Raw genomic sequence first — 8,540 nt, forward strand, 5'->3', positions numbered from 1 at the left:
CCACACTAGTGATGATTTTATAGATTTCTAACATATCCCCCCTTAGTCATCTCTTTTCCAAACTGAAGTCACAGTCATTTTAAGCTTGTCTCATATGGAAGCTGTTTTCCACATCCCTAATCATTTTTGTTGCCGTTCTCTGTACTTTTTCCAGTTCTAATATACCTTTTTTGAGATGGGGTGATCAGAACTGCATGCACTGTTCAAGGTGTGGGAGTACCATGGATTTATATAGTGACATGATATTTACTATCTTGTTATTATGGCCCTACCAAATTCATGGCCATGAAAAACGCATCACGGACCATGAAATCTGTATAAGTTTTACCCTAGATCATACAGATTTCATGGGGGAGAACAGCATTTCTCAGATTGGGGTCTTGACCCAAAAGGGAGTTATGGGGGGCTCACAAGGTTATTTTAGGGGGGCCGTGGTATTGCCACCCTTACTTCTGCACTGCCTTCAGAGCTGGGCAGCTGGAGAGCGGTGGCTGTTGTCCGGGAGCCCAGCTCTGAAGGCAGCGCCCCACCAGCAGCAGTGCAGAACTAAGGGTGGCAATACCATACCATGCCATTCTTACTTCTGCGCTGCTGCTGGCGGTGGCTCTGTCTTCAGAGCTGGGCTCCCGGACAACAGCTGCTGCTCTCCAGCCGCTCAGCTCTGAAGGCAGCGCCGCCACCACCAGCAGTGCAGTAAGGGTAGCAGTACCACAACCCCCCCAACAATAACCTTGCGACCCCCTCCCACACACACAACTCCTTTTTGGGTCAGGACCCCTACAATTACAACACCGTGAAATTTCAGATTTAAATATCTGAAATCATGAAATTTACGATTTTTAAAATCCGATGACTGTGAACTTGACCAAAATGGACCATGAATTTGGTAGGGCCCTACTTATTATCTATCCCTTTCCTAATTCTGTTTGCTTTTTTGACTGCCGCTGCACATTGAGTGGATGTTTTCAGAGAACTATCCATGATGATGCCAAGATCTCTTTCTTGAGTGGTAACAGTTAATTTAGACCCCATCATTTTATATGTATAGTTAGGATTATGGTTTCCAATGTGCATTACTTTTGTATTCATCAACACTGAATTTCATCTGCCATTTTCTTGCCCAGTTTTGTGAGATCCCTTTGTAACTGTTCGCAGTCTGCTTTGGCCTTAACTGTCTCAAGTAATTTTGAATCATCTGCAAACTTTGCCACCTCACTGTTTACACTTTTTCTAGATCATTTATGAAAATGTCAAACAGCACTGGTTCCAGTACAGATCCTTGGGGAACGCTACTATTTACCTCTCCACTGCAAAAACTGACTGTTTATTCCTACTCTTTGTTTCCTGCTATTTTTGTTACCAGTTACTGGTCCAGGAGAGGATCTTCCCTCTTATCCCATGACTGCTGACTTTGCTTATGAACCTTTGGTGAGGGACCTTGTCAAGGCTTTCTAAAAGTCCAAGTACACTATATCCACTGGACCTCCTTCATCCACATGCTTGTTGACCCCCTCAAAGAATTCTAATGGATTGGTGAGGCACGATTTCCCTTTGCAAAAGCTGTTTTGACTCTTCCCCAACAAATCACGTTCATCTACTTGTCTGATAATTCTGTTCTTTACTAAAGTTTCAACCAATTTGCCTGGTACTGAAATTAGGCTTATCAGCCTCTAATTGCTGGGATCACCTGTGGAGTCTTTTTTTAAAATTGGCATCACATTAGCTATCCTCCAGTCATCTGGTGCAGAGGCTGATTTAAGCGATAGGTTACATACCACAGTTAATGCTGCAATTTCATATTTGAGTTCCTTCTGGGCCTGGAGACTTACTGTTTAATTTATCAATTTGTTCCAAAACCGCATCTATTGACACCTCAATCTGAGACAGTTCCTCAGATTTGTCACCTAAAAAGAATGGCTCAGGTTTGGGAACCTCCCTCACATCTTACGCAGTGAAGACCGATTCAAATAATTCATTTAGTTTCCCTGCAGTGGCCTTATCGTCCTTGATTGTCCAGTGCCCACTTCTGATGTACTTAAACATTTTTTTGCTGTTAGTTTTTGAGTCTTTTGCTAGTTGCTCTTCAAATTCTTTTTGCCCTGCCTAATTATACTTCTACACTTGGCTGGCCAAAGTTTATGCGCCTTTCTGTTTTCCTCAGTAGAAAACACCACCCAACAGGTTCGGACAGGAAGTGAAGAAGTATCCTCTATCACTGGAAACTGCCAGGGGGAATTGAGGGAGGCAGAAGGTAATGACCCGAGATACAGGGTCTAGCAGTAACCATCTATCAGGATACTGGGGTGACAGAACCCCTGCAGCCTCACCCCACCACCTAGGATGAGGCCGTAAGAAGCCTGCACCAATATGCCTGAGAAACTCCAGCAGAGCTGGCCTGACTCTCCTGTCATGGTGACAGAGGACTCCCTGGGGTCAGCAAGGACTGCAGCCAAGGGGGCCCGCTGGGGCCCTGAAAGCTTTTGTCTGTTACAGTGCCTGTGCTGATCCATTTCTCCCCCTTCCACATGGAAATCAATACAGCCAGCCAGCCGGCATCCGCCAGCCCAGCCTGCAGAATGAGTTCATCCATCACTTTTGCTCCTTTTCTAATGAATATTTTCTCTCCTATAAGGGCTGTTGCTAAGTCTCCAAACGGCGATATTTCTCCGGAATCTGTCACTCCTCTTAGCAGGCTGTGGTGGGGCTGTAATCACAGTGTCCAGATCCTCCTTCCCCCAGAACCCTGCCCCTTCCCATCAGAATACAGAGATAAAAGTCAGTCTCACTGGGGTTCTGCCCACCTGCTTTAGTTCAGCATTTGGTCTGAAGGCCTGGAGAGGATTCAGGCTCTGGGAATATGCCTAGGGGTTGGAAATCTCAGGGCTGGGGGGAGAAAGGGCCCCACTGCAGCACTGGGGGTACCAGGTTAAACTAAGGACATGTCTACATGAACAGTAGTGCATGGCCCAGCTCTACCAATGCAGCTGCGCTGCTGCAACGCGTCCAGTTAAGACACTCTATGCCGATGCGGGAGAGCTCTCCCCTCGGCATAATAAAACCACTTCCACGAACGGCAGAAGCAGCTCTCCTGCTGGCATAGCGCTGTGCACACGAGCACTTGTCGGTGTAACGTATATCGCTCGGGGGGTGGTTTATTCACCCTCCTGGGTGACATAAGTTCTGCTGATATAGGCTGTAGTGCAGACATAGCCTAAGACAGTGGGAGCTGTGCAGAGACCAGATTCTCCTAGCTGTAATCACAGCCTCTTGCATCATTAGCACTTTGCATGGTTCATTATCCTGCACAGCTCAGGGCTGGTCTACACTGGCAACGCTAAAGCGCTGCCACGGCAGTGCTTTAATGTGCCTTGTGTGGTCGCGGCGCAGCAGCGCTTTAAAAAAACCACCTCCACAAAGGCTCATTTCCTCTATGTTCAAAGATGAGGCCTGCCCTGGGGCACATGCAGCAGAGCCTCTTAAGCACCAGTAATTGAGGGAGATTTGGGGTGTTGTTGCACTAGAACCTAGTAGATCAGGCAGAGAGCGAGGGCCATTGCAAATGCCCTTAAAATGAATCCACATGGCAGTGACTGACTGCAGAGTCCCTACCGCACATCGAGCCAAGGCTGTAAGGCCCAGCTCTCGCTGGCTGCAGGGCAGCTACCTACACCAGCACTGAATACGATTTAGAGGGAGGAATTTGGGTGTGAGCCCTGAGCCTTGTTTGGAAGGATGATCCACAAGAAAGCCACTGTGCTTTTAGCACTCAATCTCCACAGGAAACTGCATCCCCTTCTTTAGCACTGCCACGGCCATCCCCTCTGTGTCTAGCACCCTTTCATCCTGGCTTCAGCCTAACACTACACCAAAAGATCCTGGCAACAAAGAGCTTGGGCCAGTTTCTGATCTAAGTTACACTGGTGTAAATCCAAAGTGACTCTGTCCAAGTAGGTGGAGTTCCTGTGGATTTTTTCCAGTATAACCTAGATCACAATCCAGCTGCTCCTCTTTCTAGGTGCCATGTACACTGCTGAGATGTACATAGTAACATGAAGCAATGACCACCCCACCCTCACAGCCTTTTCCCTTGGTGCTCAAGCTGAGCCTTGGGGCGCCCTGGGGCTGGGATCAGCCCAGAAGCATTTTCTCCCATGTTTTCAAAGGCAGGGAAGCATTTTGCCCTGCCTGATTGGCACTTGCCTGTGGACAAAGAATGGTGCAGCAGCTTGTTGGGGCTAATATGACCCCAACCTATCTGCCTAGTGGGATTTGCTCTGCCCTTAACAGATGGTGATTTTCCCTTTCTGGGGCGTTCCTGGTTGTATGGCTCTGCTAACATGATTGGTCAGACATAACAATCAAAGCAAGGGTTTTCCCCCTTGATCCTTGGGGCATGTTGTGGTGGGTGAGATGGCAGTGTATTCCCAGGCCAGGTCAGTGGGGATGGTGCGACTCTGGCATACGAGTGGCTATGGCTGCGTACAATATGCCCTCCCTGCCTGGATGCTATGGGTAATAGAACAGGTGGCGTAGTCAGCGGGGAGACACTGGTCAGAGATGACACTGCTGCAACAAATAGCAAAGCTGTATTAGGTTACCTAAGCACCTGCCCTGGAGGTGAGTGCAGGCTTGTTCCCTTGGGGCAAGGGAGGCAGCCAGCCCAGCAGCATACCCACCCGTTCCCTGGAGTAATGCAGGGCCCATCACAGGTATGGCCACTGCACTCCACCCCACCCTGGGAGACGTGGGGGCCACAGGCTATCATCAGCACCTGCTGCTGAGTGGATGTCAAGCTGGGTCCTAGCTGCTGATGCAAACATGGCTTTGTGTCCTCAGTGGCCTAGTGCCAGCACCTCCCAAGCCGCTGGGTGGAACAAGGTCTGAATTTGCTCTCCTCCGATACAGGGGGGAGAGAGAGAGAACCAAGCGCAGGCAACAGCTTGCTTGTGCTAACAACTCCCCTTTCAGGGGTTTGAACCCACGGCCCTCAGATCCAACAGCACAGGCCTGCAGCTCTCCAGCTAGGGGAGCAGCAACTGGCAGTAATAGTAGGCTGTTATCTATCTGGACTAGCCCCTCGAGGCTCACCACACGTTGCAGGCGTGACGGCTGTAGGAGCCGAGAAGTGGCTTGCTAGTACCGTGACACGAAGCAGCGGAGAGAGCGACTGTTGGAGATGGGTGGGGAGCGCAAAGGAAACCGGCCCGGAGTGGCACCTTGTCGTAGCAAACCCTCACGGCACTTTTTATTCAGAGTCATAACAACAAGCACCAGAAAACCATGCAATGTAATCCCGGGCCGGGCCTGGCCTGGCCTGGGGAGGCCGAAGGGGCTGCTGGAAAGCAGCCAGTCAGTGCCAGGGCACACACAGCAGAGCTCGGGATTAGGCCACTGCCCCCTTCTCAACTCCTGCTGCAATTGGTTGCTTTAACAGTGGCCAAAGGGGTTAAAGAGCAATTGCCTCCTCCCCCCCCCCCCCCCCCCGTGACCCCTCTTCCTGCAGAGTCACACACATTCAGGGCCCTTTGCTGGCGCCAGGCCTGCCTCCACCCCCAGCCAAGAGATTCTACAGGAAAACGCAAAGCCAGCACCAGCTAAGGTTGGTCCCTCCCCCCGCCTAACCCCAGGACCCCTCCTCTGGGATCTCTGTCACGGGGCAGGGCCCAGTGAGGAGAGCACGTCTCTGGCCTGGAGCCTGCTGCCTGAGCTGGGCAGGGGTTATCCATGCGGGAGGACTGCAGGCTGCCATTGGAGCTGCTCCTAGTGCTGGGCAAAGGGGCAGGTGCCAACCTTAGCACCAAAGCAAAAAAAATAAATATTTTCTCTCTCCCCTTTCAAATAAATAAACACAGACAGAACACAACAAGCCTCACAGTAGAAATGGTTCCCAGCCCCCGCTTCCCCCCAAGGGCTGAGGTTACAAAATGCAGAGAAGTGCCCTCTCCTTCCCCCCAGGTTCTGGAGCCATTATTACTAATTACTGATAAGCAAAATAAAGACCAGGCCATTCCACCGCTGGACTCTGGGAAGATCTGAGCAGCATCGGTCCCTGCGGTGGCTTATCCACAAAGAGGCCAGACCCTCAGCTAGCGTAAAGCAGCGTCACTTCCTGACTTTAACGGAGCCTGGCAGCTGAGGATTGGCTTCAACTATCCCCCCAAATTAGCAAACAGGGACACAGGCAAAGCAGAAAGAACCAAATGCGGTGGTGGTGCTTTGGTGGGTTGGTTGTCCTGGTACCCTCAGAGCCACCATGGGAGCGTAGGAATTATCAGACCAGTGGTCCGCCTAGTCTGGGATCCAGCACCAGCTGCTTCAGAGGAAGGTGCAAGAAAACCCATACTGGACAATTAAAGAATAGCCTGGCCACAGGGGAAGCTTCTTCCTGACCCTTGGCAGCTAGTGGTGGCTTATGTCCAGAAACATGAGGGTTTATACCTACCTCTAGGAACTCAAGGACAGGAGAAGTCGGCCCAGGGCCGGCTGGACTGGAAGCCTGGGTGGGGAAGGGGAAGCCCTCCAGCAACAGATTGGTCGATTCTCTTGTCCTGCAGGGCATCCCGTGGCCACAATAAGGACCACGCATGTGGCACTGGGGCTGTGATGCAGGGAACTGGGCATCGCAGCTGTGTGGGGCTCAGTCCCCTGCGGTTCTGGGGCAGAGACACCACAGGGCTCCCTACAACTGGCCAGAGCCTGGCTGCCGTAGAGGGGCGAGAGGTGCTGGCGAGGGGAAATGTACAAAATATGCAGGAATTGGGTCTTTGCTGCACAGAAGGTCCCCAGCTAACAAAGCACCATTAACACCAGTCTCTCCTTCAGCAGAAGGGAGGCACCCCCATCGTGGGGGCGGAGGAGGAAAGGTAGAGAGTAAGACCAGAAGAGTCAGCGAGGAGCCTGGATTCCCTGGGCCCCTGAACCAAAGCTCTCACCTGTCTCTAGGGGAGGCAGTGAGCCCTTTGCAACAGAGCAATGCCCTGAGGCTCAGAGGGGTTTACAGAGTTCAGGGCACTAAAGCACCTGCTGAACAAGCCCCTTCTCCGAGGACAAAGCAGGGCTATCTTTGGGACCAGGGATGCTACGCTACCATTCTGCCCAGCGGCTCCGGGAGCACAGAGCACCTTGGGGAGTCAGGGGTTACAATGCCAACGGGCTCGGGGCCAGCTGCCTAGTGCCCCAGTGGCCGGGGGGATGACAGTACTGTTCAGGGGCTCTGTCACCAATCAGTGTTGCTGGGCTCCAGGGACAGGACTAGTAGGAGCAGCTGGTGTAGTGCCAGTGGGGTAAGGGGACGGCATTACTACTGCAGACAAGGAGACTGACGATGATCTGAACACTCTGTTTGGACAAAGCTTCCCTTCTGCTTGTGCCAGTGTCAGCACAGCTCAGCCCTGGGTCCTTCCGCCTAGGGCCATGAACTCGGCTAGTGGATCCTCCACTAGGCTGCGAGAAAAGTCTCCTAGGAGCCAAGCAAAGCTCTCTGGCTCAGGGCACTGGAGAGGGTCAGTCCCCTGCTGCTGCTGCCCCTCGGGGAGCTGATGGAGCAGACACTCACACACACTCGGAGGTTTTATAAGGAGGGATCGGAGGAATCTGGGGCTGCTCCTCAGCTGTAGGACAGGGAGGGGACGAGCACCAAGAGCTGCTAAAAGGGCTGCCTTGGGCAGAGGAACGATCTGGAGATCTGAGTAAGGAACCGCCCACCCCCCGCATTGCCCGTGTGTGCGATCAGAGATGGGAAAGCTCTCCTAGAGCACTGTCCGGCAAGGGCAGGATCACACCCCCGTGTCAAGCTGCTGTTACACTAGATTATCTGGCCTAATGCGTGGTCTCCCACTGAGCCAAACTGGAGTTCAAGAGCAGCTGAAAACCCTCCATCAGCTTCCTCCAGGACATACACAATGCGGCAGGCAGAAGGGAAGAGGAGAAATATACCGGCCTTCTCCTCCCAGGAGCAAGAAACAGCATATTCTCCACCTTCCCTTTCTGCATCTTAGTCTGTCTCCCTTGTTCCTAGTCAAGTAGGGGGTAGGTCTGAGACAGCCTCTGCCTTTCCATGGTTGGGCAGTAGGGGGTGCTCTTGCATGAGGGGTGGTCCTGTAGTGCCCCAGTCTCAGGTCTCCCCAGAGCATCCACTCTCACCTGAAAGTGACTCCATACCCCATCTTGTGGCATCTAAACTCCTGATTGGTTTAGGCTCATCACAGCAGCCGTGAAGAGCAATTCCACACAGTCACAGGCTCGGGGGCCAGGAACGCAGAAACAAATAAATTACACTTATTAACAAAAATAATAAACCCTGCTACCAGAACCTTGGAGTCTGCAACGAGTTATGTATACCTGGGACTGAGCCAGGACTCCCGCCTGCCAGTCACTCATAGGCGGGCATCCCAGAATGCTCAGGAGAGATGCCAACATGAGGATGGAGCTTGTACAGAACACGGTCCCACAGCGCTGGGATGAAGGCAAGTATGTGACAAGGTACCGGCTGTCCAGGGTGGGAGGAGGTCTTGAGGGGGGTGGGCAGGCAGAGAGGGTCT

Source organism: Emys orbicularis, chromosome 4, assembly GCF_028017835.1.
Source record: "Emys orbicularis isolate rEmyOrb1 chromosome 4, rEmyOrb1.hap1, whole genome shotgun sequence".
Classification (NCBI taxonomy): domain Eukaryota; kingdom Metazoa; phylum Chordata; order Testudines; family Emydidae; genus Emys; species Emys orbicularis.